Consider the following 19,862-nt stretch of genomic DNA (forward strand, 5'->3'; position numbering starts at 1 on the left):
CAGAATTATATAAATGCTCTTAGAATTGGTAATTTAGTGCGAATTTCCAATGCAAAAGCTAGAGCGAAGAAGAGGCAAAGAAACTGTGATGCCAATCAGATGCATATTATACGCATACGAAAATAAGCAGAGTATACTGACTTCACCTTATTTATAATATTTTCCTATTTTGCACTTTTTCATATACCAATCTTGGACCATGGGTAATATGCAAGGCTTGATAGATTATAAGGTTTGGTTATCCAAAGCTAATTTGTAAGAGTAAATTCGGCTGCTATGCCATTGGGAACTCGGCAGGAGAATTCCGCTCTCTCATTTCACACTTAATCTTACGCACGTCCAATCAGTCGTTGAGGCTATAGATTACAAGATGCGAAACTATTTTTCTCTCGCTCTCAAAATTTGCATTTTTTATAACTTCAGCCAGTGATGGCACACCGGAAGAAACATTAATTGGAAATTTTGTGAACGAAAATTGGAGATTTTGCAGCTTCCATAGCAGCACCGCACACATAAAATATATTTGTAATATCCTACTGCGCCATTGCAATTAGGTAGTATTAGTTAGTCGTGCAATGGAATTGCATAATAATTACAGAGACTTTCGATTATATACAATTAAATGAATGACAATAAATGCCACAGTGAGAACGTGGTTAAGAATGAGATAATCTCACAAACACTATACGATTAGAGTGTCTATTTCTGAATGGTTAAGATCTTGGTCATTTCATCATTTATGTACGTAGAAAAATTATAATTTCTGTTACAAGGTGGAGAGAGAGAGTATCACTCACTCACCACTTTTCCCCCACAATATCATAACCCGAAGTTGAAGGGGAAAAATTCTTTTGAGCATCTGTGTATGTATATGTAGTTAAATAAAAAGGTACTCTATTAAAAACAGGACTGTACGACAAACTCAAATTTTGAACCAAATTATAGTTTTGACTTATTTTTGGAATTTAAGTTGCATTTGGACCTTTGACATATTTAATTTTAATTAACTGTATATCTCTGCAATGAGCATTTCTTGCCTTTCCCCCAAAAGAGACAAAAAAGTCAATCAATTGAGGAGTTCGATAGTTACAATGTTCCACAAAAATGTTCCCCGTTTTTTTAAATATAACATGGTGCTACAAAATAAAAAAAATCGAAAGAACTCTTCAAGTGATATAGTGCACGTTTTAGGTCAAGATCAGTACAACACAAAACTGTGTTTAGAATATTCAAAACCCCCTCAAATTTTTTATTTATTGTTAAAAACCGATTTATGGTGTTTTTGATGAAGTAAAAATACATAACTAACCCATTTTTCAACCGATTTTTTATTTCAATATGGGCTTGGGAAGGGGAGTGTATGTGCGTTATGAATGTAAATATATAATTCTAAGATTGGACGATTGACGTTCAAAAGAAATTTTTAATAACAAGCTCTGATTTGTGCAATTTTTCCACGTTTTTTTCAATGTGAAGCAATTTTTTGGGCATTATTCTCCAACGGGCAGAAAAATATATATATATTTTTAAACTCCAATAAAATGTGCTCGAAATAAGCTATTTTTCATGTTTATTACACTGAAAACTGTAAAAGTTACGATTTTTTTTTAAGTTTTTCCAGCTGAACCGATACTGCGAGAGAATACCGCATGACCGAGAGTGCTTTACTGCTCATTGTGGCTAATTTTGAGAGACAGCAATTAGTTTACATAACTATGAATACATCTAACATATTAAAACTCATTATAACCCAAGCTTACCTAATCCAAACTGACCAACCGAAGCTTGCATGACACAGCAGAATCGCTCGCAATTTGCTGGTAAAAAAGTAACTTTTAATAAAAACATTTAAAAAAAAACAAAAATATTTATATTTTTAAACGTTATTTTTTGTTCAAATTAGCCACTCTTGTATTACATGAAAAAAACTCAGCTCAGATTGCGTTAGATTCGTTCAGGTTAATGAAGTTTGGTTAGGTTGATTTTAGTTACGAATTTCCTGTAAGGTTATGTTATTTTGTGATATGCTAGGTAAAGATACGTTACGTTTATTTGTAGATGTGTTGAATCGAGTAAACATAGAAGTACAATGCAATCGGTTCAATTGTGTTACGTAGGGCTCTATTTAGTGAAGTGAGATTAGACTAATCAAAAAGGCTTCCTTTTGCAATAGAGAAAAGCAGCACAATGGGTTCGATTATTTCACATTGTGTACGGTTGGATTGACTTCGATAACGTTAGGTTAGGTGAGGTTTAGTTAGGTAATACTACGGCCGGCTAAGTCAGAAAATGGCCGAAGTAAGTCAGCAAATTGCGTTACTTTTTGCATTATTTTTTTTTGACGTTATAATATTCTTCTGCCGTCTCTGTTCAACTCGAGAATGTTCTGTTTTTATTTTATTTCTACAAAAACGTTCTTCACTCGGAAAATTTCTAATCAATTTTGATGAAATAATGCTTGCTAGATTCGGAATGGGCACAGATATGAGTAAAAATACTTAATTATATACGTATTTCGCGAATAATAACGGAAAACCGCATTAAATTTGCAAATATGAAAGTAGTGAACAAAACTTTCAGTTTACCGTTTTTTTTGTTTTACAAAAAAATCCGTTACTTCGACACTTTTTGATCGATTTTTGAAATTAAATGCTTTTTACATTCGGAATAGACACAGCTTATAGCTTTCTACTAATACATAAATAAACCTTTCATTTCAATACTATCGACAACATCTCGTCAAACTCGCAAAAATTGGAAGAATTGAATACAATTTAAGTTTTGTGTTGAAAGATCAGGGAATATTTTTGCTGAGCCTGGAAAATAGAATACATACCTCAGAAGGACTCACATTCACCTCAACAAAACTGTTTCAAGATTGGAAATCGGATAAAATGCATACGAGCTACGAATTTTTAAGTGTGGGAAAACAGCCAAAATCGGTTTTTTAACGATAAATAAAAAATTTGAGGGTGTTAAAAATTTTTTGAACACGGTTCCGCATCGTTCTCGGTTAGATCTACAGTGATGAGTCACTTCAAAAGTTCTGATTCACTGTAGCACCGTGTAACTTTTAAACACATTGTGTGTCTAAAATGTAAGAATTACGCAGTTTCTTGTGTCGATTTACCAAAAGAATGTGCAAAAGAGTGAAAACTTTGAACCGCACTTAGATAAAATTCAGATATAAACTTTAAAATCGCCGATAAACGTATTCCCATGTCGATGGGTAGTTAATGTCCGACCCGTTTCTTTTTGGTTTTCTCCGGGATAACTAAGCAAGTTGGAGGGGTTACCCACTTTCCAAAAAAAAAAAAACTTTCGTCACAAGGTTACTCTAGTCAAAATTTCGAATTCGTAGTACAGTTTGTGCTGAACAGCCAGAGCAAGCAATTTACAAGCGTACGTCAACGACCCATCGACATAGGTTTCGGGAGTTTTCTGTAGGTAAGTGAAATTTTTTTGTGTGGGAAATATGTCAATTTAAGCTATTTTAACTAACATATATTGCCTAATTTTGGCTATCAAAAATAAAAATTTTTATTTTAATACAAAATGGCAGATCGAACAAGCGCTGGAATTGAGCGAATTCTGCGTCATCGAGAATCTGTAAAATATTTCGAAAGCGATTCAAATGATGATGAAGAAGATGTTCTTGAAGAATAATAAGAGAAGACCCTGAAGAATTTAATATAGAAGAATTATTTGAAGAAGAAGCATCACAGCCATCAACGTCTACTCGACAACGACGATGTGTGTATGGGAAACATTGGTATAAATATACGTTAAATTTACCTGAAGTACGAGGTCGGCGTGCGTCCATTTGCCGGAAGAAAAAATCGTGCTCTAACGGCTAAGGGAGGGGATCGCTTGCTCGCTATTGTTTTCAGATGACATTTTGGAGATCATTTTGAAATATATGAGTATAGAAATCGATAAATATAACGAAACGGCAGGTGAAGATGCAGTGCACGCTGCTTTCCTGTCGAGCTTACATGGGCATGGGATTAAGGTGCTAAATGGGACGACATGGGACAGGGTTAATCATCAAATTTTGTTTTTGAATAACTTTTTTACTAAATAAAAAAATATATTTTTAGTAATCCAAATCTTTATTTTGACCTTTACGCGCTCCATTGCCTGTCTGTTTGTATTCAGTTAATTAGTTCACAAGTATATATAATGATTGTTTATGATTTGTCCTTTCGCTCTTCGGCATCAAGCGAATAATTATATCAATAAGGTAATCACTTATATATATATTCACCGTTGCTGTTTACATCCTCTTCCCACTTTTTGACCAATTTGTTGATGCCGTTCCGCCAAAAATCGTTTGGTCTGATGTCAAAGAAGTTATTGAGCCAGTTTTTAAGGACCTCTTTGTTATCGAAAGTAACGCCCTTCATATAGTTTGGTAGGGAGTGGAAAAAGTGGTAATCGGTGTGTGTAAGGTCGAGAGAATACGACGGATGCTGAAGAACTTCCCATTCGAGCTCTTGAAGTGCGGTTTTGACGAGTTGTGCAACATGGGCAACATGGAGCCTGGCGTTGTCATGAAGGAGTATGGTTTGACCATGTCGTTCAGGTATTTTCAGTCGAAAAACTTCATTCACACGTTGTAGCTGGGCAATGTAGAGCTCCTTGTTGACCGTAACATTCTTTTCGAGTATTTCCCAGTGCACTGGAAGGGCCCAGTCCCGCTTACGAAAGTTGGTAATTTTGACACTGATTTGTTCCACATTTTCCCTAGTGACGCCCCGCCAGAATTACTCGCAAAAGTTCTGCTTCAAGCGCAAGCTCTTAACTCATAAGTTTTGGTTCGCAGTGGCATAAAATAGTGGGGTGATCCATTTGTCGAAAAAATTCTTCAATTTGTGGGGCCCAATTGGAAAAGCTGCAGCACTTTAATTTTATTATTGCATACTAGTATTTATTTGTACATCATTTTTAGTACACTTTTCGAATATATTTTTAACTTATCTATTTGTATAACCTAATCTTACTCCCTTATCATGAACAACGATGCAGAGGATACAGGTAGCGCTTTCCGAGAACTGATACTTTATTTTTGGCGAATTTGACAATTTAGTACTCACACCGAATATAAACAAACCTTTGTGTGTAAATGTATTGGGTATGGGAATAACTTTCCGCCCTTGTAAAAGAGGGCGCTTATGATACTATTTTTGTGTTCGCACTAGTAATAGACTGGTGATTTGAAGGTGTATATGGGAGGTCTCGATCGCAGTAGTTGACATTCGATTGAAGCGTAAATATCCTTTTTTCGTCTCGAAAAAACAGCATTTACAAGAAGTCGTGCTTCATTATTACCTTTCAAAGTTTTAAAGAAAAGTGCAGCTGAAACGTGTCGTATATTGATCAATATTTATGGTAATCACGCTCCATCAATTACAACTTGTAAAGAGGGGTTTCGATGCTTCCAAAGTGGCAATTTCAGATGGGAATGGTCCGGAAAGCAGGTAACTGGGTGCCATATCAATTGGAGGAGAGGTATATCGAGAGACGTTTGGTGACGTGTGAGATGCTGCTTGAATGACAAACTAATTTTACTGCATGACAACACCAGGCCACATGTTGCTAAACCGGTCCATAAATATTTAGAGGGATTGAATTGGAAAATCTGTTCCTATCGATACGAGAGAAGACAGCATCGCAAACTGGCTTCATGAATGGATCAAGTCAAACGAACACGAATTTTTTGTCAGAGGAATCTGTATGTTGCCTGAAAGATGGAGTAAAGTTGCAGCTTTCAATGGCACATATGTATATATATATAATTGGCGCGTACACCCTTTTTGGGTGTTTGGCCGAGCTCCTTCTCCTATTTGTGGTGTGCTTCTTAACCTTATTCCACAAATGGAGGGACCTACAGTTTCAAGCCGACTCCGAACGGCAGATATTTTTATGAGAAGCTTTTTCATGGCAGAAATACACTCGGAGGTTTGCCATTGCCTGCCGAGGGGCGGCCGCTATTAGAAAAAACTTTTTCTTAATTTTGGAGTTTCACTGAGATTCGAACCTACGTTCTCTCTGAATTCCGAATGGTAGTCACGCACCAACCCATTCGGCTAAGGCGGCCGCCAATGGCGCATACTTCACATAATATCATGTATGATTTAATTGTTTAAATAATTCGTAACTTTAGCTAAGAAAGGACGGAAACTCATTTCCATACCCGTACGGTTTATTCTATATCCTTGGGATTCCTCTCACTTTCGTTTATTCTTACTCTTCGTTTCTTTGTTTATTTGCTGTATTGACGTCATTCTTGTATTCTATCATTCATTACCATGAGTCATTTATAGAAGAAGGCTGTGTATTTATTACCGAATTTGGGGGAAAAATATGTGACGGCAATTTCTTGATGTTTCTCTTTTGTGTACACTTCCTAGTTTGTTTACATTTTTGGTGTTGTCTTGTTCGCTATTTAGACGTGATTGTTTGTGCAACGTGAGCACACTTAAAGAATAATACGACATAAAAACATGTTTCAGAAGCTTTATTATATTCAGAAAAATTTAGCATAATAAAGGGTGTTTTGAGCTACTTAATAAATCACGTAAAAAAGTTAGCAGGCAATTGCTTTGTTAAACTTATACCTTTAGTTTTTAAAATATAAGGTTTCACAGCTTTTGTGAAACGTACGTTGTTTATTCATTCATTGAGCAATCACTGCAGTCTTCTTTGCTTTCGTTTCGTCGCATAATTCGTAGTTGAAAATAGTTTTTTTTTATTATTTCCCTCTTACGAGCCCTTATGTCGTTGGTTCATGCTACCTTACCTAAACCAGCTTAAATCCCACTTAACTCACAGAGAACTTGCATTCGAACATGTTTGACGGTATGATCGAACATTTTCAAGCACTGTGAGTGTGCCATCAACTATTGGCAGAATAATAAACAATAGGTTTTAAGTGTTTTCTCCGTTGATGTTTACCCACCATCAATTAGCGCCTAAGTTGAATGCGAGGGCATCAATGCCAGCTACAACATCGTCAATCAAGCAGCAACAAGTAATGCATATGTGCAATGAATATGTGCAAATGAATGTGGCGCATCCGAAAGAGAGCAGCAATCAAGTAAGAATGCAACGGTGTAAAGTAGCAGCAGCAGTAGCGGCCGCCGCCTCAGTAGCAGATGCTTTGCTTATTGCGCGCCTCCCCTCTTCATTGGATTTAATATCTAGCGCGTATTTACAACGAAGAGTAGCTCCTCGGTAATAAGTATCTATTTATTTATCTGGTTGACTGTGAATGCCGTCCGCTGTGGACTGTTAGCGATACCAAAGAATGTTTAATGCATTCAGTTGTTGTTGAATGCTCGCAACGTACAGAACGGTGACGCGAAAAGCTGAAACTTTAAAACGGCGAGATAAATAAATGTGAATGTTTATTTAAGTGAATTATCAGTTGTGTTCAGTTCAGTTGTAATGTTACGCAGTGCTTTATTGATGTACTTACACATACATATATATCGTACTCGTATATGAGGTGCTGGTTAGTTGGGTGCTGTCGCAATAAAGTGGTTAAGAGTAAGGACAACAAGGATTATTATGATTTTTTTTTTATTGAAAAAAGTCTACTTTTTCAATGCAGTGAAATTGCAAATACTCAATTTGGTGATTATTTTTTATAAATATGTAATTGTAAGGGGAAAAATAAATACAAAAAATAAATAATTATAATGCATAATTAAATATTAATTATTTGTATAAATTATAGGGTATTTAAAAAAAAAAATCGTGTCTATGCTCAAACATTTTTTTTCCTTATACATATAAGAACTCGTAAAAAATAATTCCAAGAATGACATACAGAGTGTCCCAAAAAAAAGTAGACGCACTCTACGTGATTATTAAAACAGTTCATATGTATTTGACCCCATGATTAAAAGTACAATTTAAAAAAGACAGTTGTGGTAGGAAGGCGGGTTACGAAGGCGCTGCAGGTAGTAGCAGCCCAAGCTTTTAAACTTGGCTTGAAAAAGATTATCTTTTTTATGTCATCTTTGACATTTGTCATGTCAAGGAGACAGATGTAAAATTTTATACGATAGAGGTTAGGTTAGGCTAGCCTGGTCCCTAGCGATACCAGATTGAGACCGACTTCTATGAATACTGAAAGTAGACATCATGTAGGATGTCAGCGCTTTTGGTGAATCTAAGCAGAGCTGGGAGATCTGCTTTTGAGACGTCCTCCACACCCTCAAACTATGGGGCTCCCAGGCATTTTAAATGCCTTTTTAATAATACCGGACAAACGCACAGAAGGTGTTCTAAAATTTCTTCAACATCCTCTTTGCATTTCCTGCATTTGTCCATGTTAGCAATCCCTATCTTGTACGCATGTGCAGCCAATAGATTATGACCTCTTAGTGTATGATATTTATATAATAGAACATCGCGTTAAAGTTATTGAAACTTATAATGGAAATGGTCGATGTTTAAGAACAACATATCACAAATTCAATCATTCGATTGAATCGGCAGTTCAAAGGTTCAAAAATTTTAAGAAACTGGTTCTGTCGAGTATAGAAAAAGGACTGACAGGCCAAAAACTGGGCATTCTGTTGAGAATATTGCTGCTGTAGCGCAAAGTAATGCTGAAAAACCTTCAACATCGATCTGGACGTGCTCAACAATTAGGCATTCATGAATTGACTGTTTAGCCGATTTTACCTGTAGACGGGATCATGGTGGGCATTAAATGATGTGATTTTTCACAAATGAACCATATTCTGAATAAAAATAGGGAGACCTGAAAAATCCAAAATTCGACATATTTTATATTAACACAACATTTTGGCGCGTCTTTTGAAAGGCATTTGAATTTAATCTGCTAGTAATAAATATTTAAATGAATAATAAATAATGAAAAAAAAATGTAGACTTTATTTAATCAATTCAATTGCTCTAACTGTTCCTTATTTTGGAGCAATGGAGTAGCAAGCACGGTGAAGCATTTTGTCATGTATTCTTCGATTTCTCTATCAATTTTTATCATTGATAAGTTACTACAAAGAAAAACATACAATAAAATAAGCTCTTAAGAGCGCCGAGACCAGTTGAAGGTCCTTCTTCAACCAATTCATCTGTTTGTCTGATCTGATTTCATTGAGATAAGCTCTCACATCACTTTGATAGTGGAGAGTGCACAAACTTGCTGAAAATAACAGTTTCCTTAGCCTTACAAATACTTGGCATGACCTTCCCCTGCAGCAAATTCAGGTGTGTATACATTTTCTTGGCATATACTGTATTTCACAGCTATACTTTGCTAAGTTTATAGCTGCTCTCTGTTATCATTTAAATTTTGCATTAAAATTTAGTTATTCACCAACCAGCATACTTTATCTGACAGACTTGTAAATCTTCCATAAGACAGCAAGTACAGTTGTATTACGGTAAACTAGCAAAATAATCTTAGCATTTTACTATAAAGCACTTTTTTCATTATTTTAAAAATACAATTAGCCGTCATCATACAATTGTTTTAGTAGCTAATCTTTTTTCTGCATATTTTTTTAAATTAACGGATGCACTAAAGCGGATGCATCCCATCACCGTTGTGTGCTTGTTGCTGTTGTGCTGTTAATGGTTGTTGTTTATTTATAAATATTAGCTTACCGCAGTAGCAACTCTTGTTGCCGCCACCACATCTCACTTAAATCACTCAAATGTGCAGCTAATGCCGCAAATGTACACAAACAAATGCAAGCACACGCATAGCACCACAAATACTTAAGTAAATATTTCATAGATGTTTGCACAGGGTTTTGTAAGTGTAAAGTATACGCCCCGTCATTCTCCCCCCCACTCGTGCTATATGTGTGCTATGTTACACGTGTGTGTGGAGGCTTGGAGTGTTGGCTGATAAAAAATGAACGAATCAGTACAAATGCTAAGATACAATCAATTTATCAAGCGATGAGCAGCAACGGCAGCGCAGCTACTTTTTTCATAGAGAAGAAGCCATGCAAGTAGTATCTGGTGTGTGTGTGTGCACGTGCGAGTGTGTGTGTATTATCATTTATTTTGTTAAATCGGCAACAGGTGTGGTTGATTGGAGCGACACAATAAATAATTGGTGAATTTTGTTTTTAACACGAAGTTGATATTTTTATGACTCAAGTGCAGGCGAAGTAAGTGAAATTAAAAAAAGAGTAATAATTAGATATCTTACATACTTCCATACATATGTATATATATGTACATAGTTGTATAAAAATTGGTTTTAAGGAAAATTGGGTCAAAGTGCTTTATGCATTCATTATTTTAGTTTCTGAGAAAATATAAAACGCATATATCGCACCCTAAATACAAAAGGGTCACAACTCAAAATTTTCCACACACATATCACGCTGAAATTTGCCATGTAAGCTTATAACAGTCCTACCAAAAAACAAAAAATTTATTTTTGCCATATGTCATCCGCGGACCGTCTTATTGATAACGTCTCATTCATATTTGAGCAGAAGTACATTTTGAGTTGTGACCCTTTTGTATTTAGGGTGCGATATATGTAAATGGAATATTTAGTTGCCCCAGCTCTGGATTTTCTTGCTTGATTGCATGCAAATTTCCATTCACCTACACATTCTTAACAAAATTTAGACACTTTTTAAGATTTGTCTTTTTGCATTGAAAACTCACTCCGTTTAAATCGCCAGTAGTAGATAACGTCTAAGCCATTTCACCACAACAACAAAGTATTGCAGTCAAACCAGTTGTCGCATGACGTTGATTTTCCGAAAGTAGCTAACTACAGCTATACTCTGTTGTTGTATAGAAAAGTGTGAAAAACAAAATGATGAAAACAAAAACCAGATGCAGTACAACTCAAGGAGAGAGTAATAGAAAAATGCTGTCTACTAGAATATTTGCAAAGTCAATCTTAACTACCTGTTTGAAATTTTAGCTATGAGTTCAGGTATTGAGGCCACTGCGGATCCCAATGGGCACATCAAAAGCAATTTAATGCATTAGAGAATATCTAAATACATTTTTTTTGAAAAATTATGAAAATCTTCGGAGCGCTTAGGCAAAAGGAAAAAACAAACAAAGAAATATTTATTAAAAACCTCTAATAAATTAAGAGTGCAACAAAAAAACAATAGCTGACAAAAAAGTTCGGGCATGGTATATAAATATTTGTAAATATATGAACACATATGCTTTGCTCCATATATTTTGCCTCCTTCCGGCAGCAGGATATGAAAATAGTATGCTAAAAAAAAACCTATGGAAAAAAGCGTCCACATAAAACACATATTCGGAAGTCTTTTATGTACATACAGAGTCCGGCACTCGAAGTGTCTTGAGAAATGAATCTCAAGCTGCCCGAATGTGGCTTGCAGGTATTTTTGCTCACTCGCGGACAATGGCTTTTTTCAGCGCCTCGAGACTAATGAATCTTTTAGTTCCGACCTTGTTCTCGAAAATGGTCCAAAGAGAATAATCCATCGGGTTCGCGTCTGGTGAATTTAAGAGCCATTAAGTGGACGTTATGAAGTTCGGAAGGTTATTTTTTAGCCATTCTTGGTTCACTCGAGCTTTGTGAGACGGTGCCGAGTCCTGTTGAAACGTCCATGGTTGGCCAGCGAAATGTTTGTCTGCCAAGGACATCAAAGCAACCTCCGGAATACTTTCCCGATAATATTTCGCATTTGACTTGTCGTCAGGCCCGATGAAAACGATTGGTGAGCGCCCATCTGCGGTTATAGTGGCCCAAACCACTACCTGTGGCGGGTGCTGCCTCCTGGTGGCCAATCGATGACTCAAATTTTCATATGAACGGTCGGTCAAATAAACCCTATCATTTTGGGAGTTTACGAATTGCTCAATGTAAAACATTTTCTCGTCAGAAAACACAATGTTCGGAAATTTACTGTTTTCGGCCAAGCGAAGTAACTCCTTCGCTCTCTCATGTCTGATTTGTTGCTGCTTTGGTGTGAGATAATGCGCCTTTTGAATTTTGTAAGGCTTGACTTTGAGACATTTTTTCAGTATGCAGCGGATGCTACGGTCAGATATTTTCAGTTCTTTCGCCATTTGATTGGCACATCGTCGGGGATTTCGCTCAAATCGCTTCTTCACTTTTTGAACCATTTCACGTAACGTTGCTGTCTTTTGAGGACCACCTCCATGACGTTTCGCGATGCTACCTGTATCGTTGTAACGAGTAATGGTACGATAAACAACAACTTTATTTACTTTAAGGTGCTCGAGATCACGAACAATCGCTGGTTGTGATTTTCCAGCCAAATATAATGCAAATACACTATTACGTTTGAAATCCATTACTGATTTTCTTTTTTCGCGTTTACTCTCGGCAAAATGCTTCCGCGCGCATGTAAATAATGCTCTGGACTGTCTTTTAGCTAACTAATAGACAGCTGATGCCCGTGCAAAGGAGAGCAGACTATCGACTATGATTAGAAGAAGAGACTAAATTATAGTCGATAGTTATTCTATTGTACCTTTCGTTCTAAATAGTCTGTAAGAAAGTTGTGTCCAAAAAATTTTATTAATAATAATAAATAAATAAATAGTAAAGAAATATGTTTACTAAGATTATAAATATGCGAAATTCGTTTGCCTAATTAAAAATCGTAAACCTCGAACAGTTTTGGGTCATCGTGAAGCTCCTTGTTGGACCGCAATACAGAAATTGGTGAAAAAATTCGAGCTGTTGGCACAAGTTAGTGATGTGCAGAATAAAACCCGTGCCCGTCGCTCAAGAACAGCCGAAAATACTGCTGTTGTAGGCGAAAGTGTTGAAGAAAACCCAGGTTTGTCCATTTCTCGTCGTTCTTTGGAATTAGGCATTCCATAAACGTCATTACACTGTATTTTGTATAAAGATTTGGGTCTTAAGGCTTCTAAAGTCCAGTTAACACAAGAACTCAACCCGGTCGATCATCAACAACTTCGTGTCTTTGCGGATTGGGTCGTTGAAATGCATGAAAATGATCCGGAATTCCATCAAAAAATTATCTTGAAGGATGAGGCCCATTTCCACCTCGGTGGCTTATCAACAAGCACAATTGACGGATCTGGGGCTCAGAAAATCCAAGATTTATTGTTGAAAAACCTCTTTATTCTCAACGTGTGACTGTTTGGTGCGGTTTATGATCCGGCGGAGTCATTGGACCTTACTTTTTCGAAACTGAAGCTGGAGCAACAGTTACGGTGAATGGATTGCGATATCGAGCGATGATTAGCTATTTTTTATGGCCGGAATTGGATGGTATTGATATGGACAACGTTTATTTTCAAGAAGCAACGAAACCATTGATCTTTTACGGGAAAATTATCAAAATAACACCTCTTATTGGACAACCCTTTACAAGCAAGACATATATATAAGTGAACACTTCATAGAGACTTTTAATACAAGCAGATATTTTTGAACGTTGGCTGGGTAACAAAGCTATAACCATGGCCAAAATGCTATGGGTAATATATATAAGTAGTTAATATTTAATGGAGACTGCATGAGTTGCAGCGATTAACCCAGTGTTGAAGAAAGTGGTGGGAGATGGTAGAATAAAATTAAGTTTAAAAATTTCAAATGCGGCAATGGTTATTACTTTATGGTGAACTACTTATTTACTAAAAGTGCATGTATACTTACATATACATATGTATAAGTCTATTCACTAATTAGGTAGGAATTACAAACAAATATACCTATATTATGATGCATGAAAAAGCAGAGCACAGTTTGGTTGGAAATTAAGTCAAAATACACGAACAAATAAAATAAAACGATAAATCAAAGAACTGACCAACCCGCAAGCGAATGGCCTTTTAAGTATGCCAGACAAATTATCCAGCTTTGTGTGGCAATTTGTGCATTGTCTGGCCAACAATCACATCATCGCACTTGCGTTTCAAGTCATCATTCGAGTACTCTCTTCTGCTGCCACTTGAATGCAAGCAGCTAACTGTTCCAGAAGCTACTTGACACAACTTGTACTAGTTACATATGGACATACATGCGTAAAGGCGTTCACGTGCATGTATGTAGTTAAGTATGTGCTGCTGAAAACACTTATCTGGTTGAACATAGCCAAACGCGCTTTGGCGGTTGTTGCATGCAGCGCTGTGGCCGCCACACACGCAGCTGTGGCATCGAAGTGGTGGCGATGTTGATTCTCCATCATTGAGATGAGTTACTTTTGCACTTGCGAATCTTAAACCGGTTGCGCGATTAAAGATGCCACCCGTTGCTTCACAAAGGAACTGGATAATAGCGTAATGCGCTGAAGCACGCTGACACTTAAAAATTCACACATTCATATATACAGCTATAGGAAAGTTTCTCCAAAAAACACACGTAAAATTCAGAAAAATGCATGAAATTTTTATTTAAATCGATAGTACAGTCCATATATTGTAATTTAATGCTTGAAGATTGTTTCATGCAAATGTTGACCGCGACTGCGCTTCAAATGGTCCAATTTTGGCATACTCTTTCCAATGTTTCGGCCGGTATCTCACATATAAATGCTTTAATGTTGTCTTCCAATGCGTTAATTGAAGCAGGCTTATCTGAATAGACATGAGCTTTAACATAGCCCCACAAAAAATAATCTAAAGGCGTTATATCGCACGATCTGGGTGGCCAATTGACAGGTCCCGAACGTAAAATAAAATGTTCACCGAACTCGCCTCCCAACAAGTCCATTGTTACGCGTGCTGTGTGGCATGTGGCACCGTCTTGCTGAAACCACATGTCATACAAGTCAAGCTCTTGCATTTTGGGCAAAAAAAAGTTGGACATCATTTCACGGTAGCGCTCACCATTCACAGTTACGTTACGATCGCAGCATCTTTGAAGAAGTACGGTCCAATGATACCTCCAGCCCATAAACCGCACCAAACTGTGACCTTTCTGGATACATTGGTAGCTCTTGCAATTCTTCTGGCTGATTTTCACTCCAAACTCGACAATTCTGCTATTTACGTACCCATTGATCCAAAAATGAGCTTCGTCGCTGAACAAAATTTTTCAATAAAAAAGTGGATCTTAAACTTTCTTAACAGAACACGCATTTTTATAATAAAATTCAATGATTTGCAAGCGTTGTTCGTTTGTAAGACGATTCATGGTTAAATTATAGACCAAACTGAAGATGTTTGACAGTGAAACAAAACACGAAACGTGTGTCAGCTGTTTAAACCAACTGTTTAAAAAGATAAATGCTAAAAAATCCCCCGTTACATGCGCATGTGTGTGTGCTCGTATGAACGAGTATTTAAATTTTTAATGCTAATATAAATAATTGTATATATTTTACGGTCATTGGCCATAATTGCACACAAAAATGCAGGCATTGCAACAATAATAATCATCGTGAACAATAATTTATTTTAAGTGCAGTGAAAATAATTACCATGTTAGAAAAAATCACAACAATAATATTTACACACAATTGTGAGGGCGACAAAGTGGCAATGACAGCGAATCACATTAAAATCAGTGGAATTTGTATGTAAATAATAGTTGTGATATATTTTAAAAATTAATTAATGCGATCGTATTTAAGAAATGCAACCCTGTTAGAAATTTCGTCGGCGACTACTAAAACAGTTAGCATTTAGTTAACTCATTACGGTTGACTTTTAATTGATTTCAAAGTCATGGAAGGTTTAATCACGGTGATTTAATAAGTCACGGCCATTTAATAAGACCGCAGATTTTCTTTTATAAATAAAACACAAAAAGTCGAAACTATTTTTTTTAATTTCATCATGCTTTTTAGTCTATGACATTTATGACATTTATGAAACAAAAGAACGTTGGAATAAACGATTGTCCCATCAAATAGAAATACAATAATTTTTGTGTGATGTTAAAATGACGTCGGAAATGTTAAAACGCGAACAAGAATACAAGAAGAAGAAATTACAACAATAACAGAACAAATTGCTAGGTTTACAATCACCAATTACTCCAGCTTGACGCCACATGCACATATATACATATATATAATTGGCGCGTACACCCGTTTTGGGTTTGGCCGAGCTCCTCCTCCTATTTGTGGCGTGCTTCTTAACCTTATTCCACAAATGGAGGGCCCTACAGTTTCAAGTCGACTCCGAACGGCAGATATTTTTATGAGGAGCTTTTTCATGGCAGAAATGCACTCGGAGGTTTGCCATTGCTTGCTGAGGGGCGACTGCTATTAGAAAAATGTTTTTCTTAATTTTGGTGTTTCACCGAGATGCGAAACGACGTTTTCTCTGTGAATTCCGAATGGTAGTTACGCACCAACCCATTCGGCTACGGCGGCCACCTTCACATCTACCTGTAATCTGTCAAATTTGCTAAGAGCGGAATAGCGGTACGAGATGGATGCCACCTCGTATTCTGTACGCAACACAACATCCGTTAAATACCCACTATGACTGGTCTGGCACACAATATGCACATATTAAAATTTTCCATGGTTTTTCATCACAATTCGTTCTTCAGCTTTCGAATTGCCTCGAACCTATTGTCCTAGACCACACTTTTCACGTAGCCCCAGAGGAAGAAGTCCAATGGTGTCAAATAGCAAGAGCTCAGCGGCCATTTGAACTCGCTGTTTCGTATGGTAATGAGCGTTGCTAACTTCGTTTGTAATATAGCCTTTATTGCATGCTCTGTGTGGCAAGTGACACTGCCAAGTTGAACCCACATATTCTCCAAGTCCATGCCATCCAAGTCCATGCCAATTAGGTTTGTTATCATATCACGATAATGTTCAGCGGACACTGTAACATCGTTACGGCCATCATTTTCCAAGAATTAAGATACGATGCCTCCATCAACCTAAGAAAGACACCAACTTGTTGTGGGTGCAAAGTTGTTTTAGAACGACTTGTGGATTCTCACTACTTCAAATGCGGTAGTTTTTCTTGTAATTGTGTATGTTTAAGTGAAAATGTGTCGGTTATGTTGAGTAAAGAATCAAGCAATGCACGAAGTGCACTTCCTGTGAAAAATTAAAAAATAAAAGATATGTATCATAAATTATTACTGTCAAAGAATTGCTTCACCTTTGAATCAACCAAAATCTGTTTTCCCGTTCGTTAACTTTTTCTGATATTGTTGCTTTTGAGGGAGTATAGCTTCTTACACTCTTGATTTCTATAGCTGGCTGTTTATGGCTAATATCCCACAAATAAACGAACGATATTAGTAATTCATAAACTACCGAATTGAAATTGTTTTGATCTTCTAATGTAATAAAATGTACTTGCAATTTCTTATTTTATTTAGCTTTATCTTATAGTTAAGATATATACATATCAATTCGAAAAAGTTTTATCAAAAAACCTTCTTAATAGGTTCCATCAAAATATAAATTTTCTTTAGTCACAAGTTTTGGATATGCTTTCGAAAAGCGGTTAACACCGTGAACATATCTTCTAGACGAGTGTACCAACATAAAAAAAAGCCCACGAAATTTGAAAAGTCACCTTATTTTTTAACAAAGCTCATGTAGTGGGTGTTATTTTAGCTGCATTAAAACTATTGCTATCGAAAATTATGGTTTGACAGCTGAGAATGGTTGAGTTGTCACCATGAATCGTTTAATGCCAGAACAACACTTCCAAATTATGGAAATATGCGGTTGGTCCCAACTTGCCATACAGTGCGTTAACAATCGATTTGTTGCAATATTCAAACCACCTTTGACGCCATCCGGAAAAAGTAGTTATTGGAAGAAGTTGCCAAAAATTGAACTGATCGAATGGATCATATAACTCGTAGCCACGGTTGGCATATGTCGAATATCATATTCAAAAAATAAATGCCATGAAATTATCTACCAGAATATAACAAAAAAGTGCATCATAACAATATTTATGTTTTGTGTTACTATTTTAAGTTCTCAAGCTATTAAGAAACACTCGATACAATCATAATAAAGCTCCATTAAGTTTGATAAATTTTTAATTAATCTCTTATCCACAACGCAGCATTCAGCGTATATAGTCTTTATAACAATAGTCCATTACCTTATGCAACATTAGAAGATCGTTGGACGTAATGTTTTACAATCTATGAAACTCAATATTATTCATTAGAAACCCGCGGTGAACTTGCTTTTCTGTAGGAGACAAACATTTCCAGTGTAGTTTAAAATGGCATATGCAGGAGATTTTTAGAATTTTACAAAATAGCGAGCCTTAGAGTGAAACGCAAAGTCCATTCTTTTAAAGCATTTATTTTAACGCAAGAATAACGAAAAATAAACAAAACATCTTCACTTATTTCTAACTTTTTCTATTCATTGATAAGTCCAAATTCTTACCGAAAATGTGATAAGTCCCAAAGAATGTAACAACTTTTCATCAAAATTATGGAAATCGACTCGCTTGGAGTTGTTTTAGCTTGGAATACGCAAAATTTGTTTTAGACCCAAACCCAAATTTTGAAGACTACAAAAAAATTTAGAATATCTTTTAATGCACAGAGTTTCCACCAATGGGATCATAAGCTTGAAGAATAAGAAGCGAAATCATCTTTTTTGTTTCGTGTTAATTAAAAACTAAATTTTCACCACAAAATATCGAAAAATTTTTTCTATTAGTTATCGTGGCATTAAATATTATATTATAATCTGTTAAAATGGCTTAGCTTAGGTGGACAATATGGCGGTTGAAAAATTTAAATTTAAATACTTTTATTATTGTACAAGGTGACGCAAAATTAACCACCTTATCAGAAGATTTATAATTTTGTGAACTGGACAACTGCGCTAAACAGAAAAGTAATAGAGCGCGTAGGGACCCAAATAAAGATTTCCTTCCTGAAGAGTATGGTATATTTGTCCATACAGTGAATCATATTAATAAAAAAGAAGTAATTACTTTAAGGCGGCTAAATAAAGAATTAAGCATTTACTTCAAATTTATATGAATACCATCAAGAAAGATAGAATGAAGATTAAAATGGAAATTTGAGAGTAATTTTGCTTTGATGCAATTTTAGATGAGGTTAGTTAAATATAAACGTGGTTGATAATAGAATAGTGAACACAAAAAATATGTAACAAAAAAAAACGACTTGAGATGGCTGAATTCGGTCCATACCAAAATGCATATACTCGCGCATGTTTTGGTAAAATTTAGTTTGAGTTGGCTGTTAATTTCTGGATTCAAAGAAACACATTGGCAATGAGAGTTTTAGCTTGTAATAACAGACGGACGGTCGGAAATTTATCTCGCCATACAAAAATATTGTGCGTGAAGTTATTCGATCTCAATAGGATTTAAGTCGTTATCGTCGTACACGTAGTCGTGAGTGTGGCATTTACCCAAAAGTCAACGTACATGCGTCGTATTTATTCTTTTGTCTTCATAATTGGTACTTAATTTGAGTAACTTTGGCGGCCTGGTTATTGATCGATTTCACCGTTTTCAATACCAAACTATAGTACTTCGGACAAACAGCGATCTGTGTATCAACCTTCATTGAAATATATTGAAATCGAAATTCTAAAGGCCAAGAAGCATTGAGAGATTTGGAAACTCCTAAAACACTCAGGCTAAAAAGCCCATTATATTTAGAGCTCTAGAAAGAGGATAAATAGTCAAGGGGGAAAGGAGAAAAGTATCAGAGAAAAAGGTAGGAAAAAATAGAGATAGAAACAAAGGTAGTTAGTCCTGTGAGAATTTTCCAGATTCTCTGGTAAATCTGTAAATATCCACCAGTTTTAGAGAACGAATATTACTCATTCTCACGACATCGGAACCCAAAATTTGCAGCGTGGCTCTAGCAAATGCCGGACACTCACAGAGAAAGTGCACAATGCTATCCTCCTCCTCTAATTAAGATAGGCAAA

At 36.0% G+C, this 19,862-nt stretch overlaps 1 protein-coding gene across 2 annotated transcripts in view; it reads left to right on the plus strand.

Annotated features, from left to right (window-relative positions):
• Positions 1 to 7,321: 7,321 nt before the first annotated feature.
• LOC129239271 (tetraspanin-9) overlaps positions 7,322 to 19,862 on the plus strand; it is a 42,311-nt gene continuing 29,770 nt past the window's right edge. The window contains exon 1 of one of the 2 annotated variants that reach the window (XM_054874647.1): positions 7,322 to 7,551. The gene's annotated coding sequence lies outside the window, so the exon portion shown is untranslated. Of the gene's footprint in view, positions 7,552 to 10,141; positions 10,161 to 19,862 lie in introns of those variants that run through there. The other variant, XM_054874653.1, reaches the window with a different exon arrangement.

Source organism: Anastrepha obliqua, chromosome 2 (assembly GCF_027943255.1).
Source record: "Anastrepha obliqua isolate idAnaObli1 chromosome 2, idAnaObli1_1.0, whole genome shotgun sequence".
In the NCBI taxonomy this organism is placed as follows: Eukaryota; Metazoa; Arthropoda; class Insecta; order Diptera; family Tephritidae; genus Anastrepha; species Anastrepha obliqua.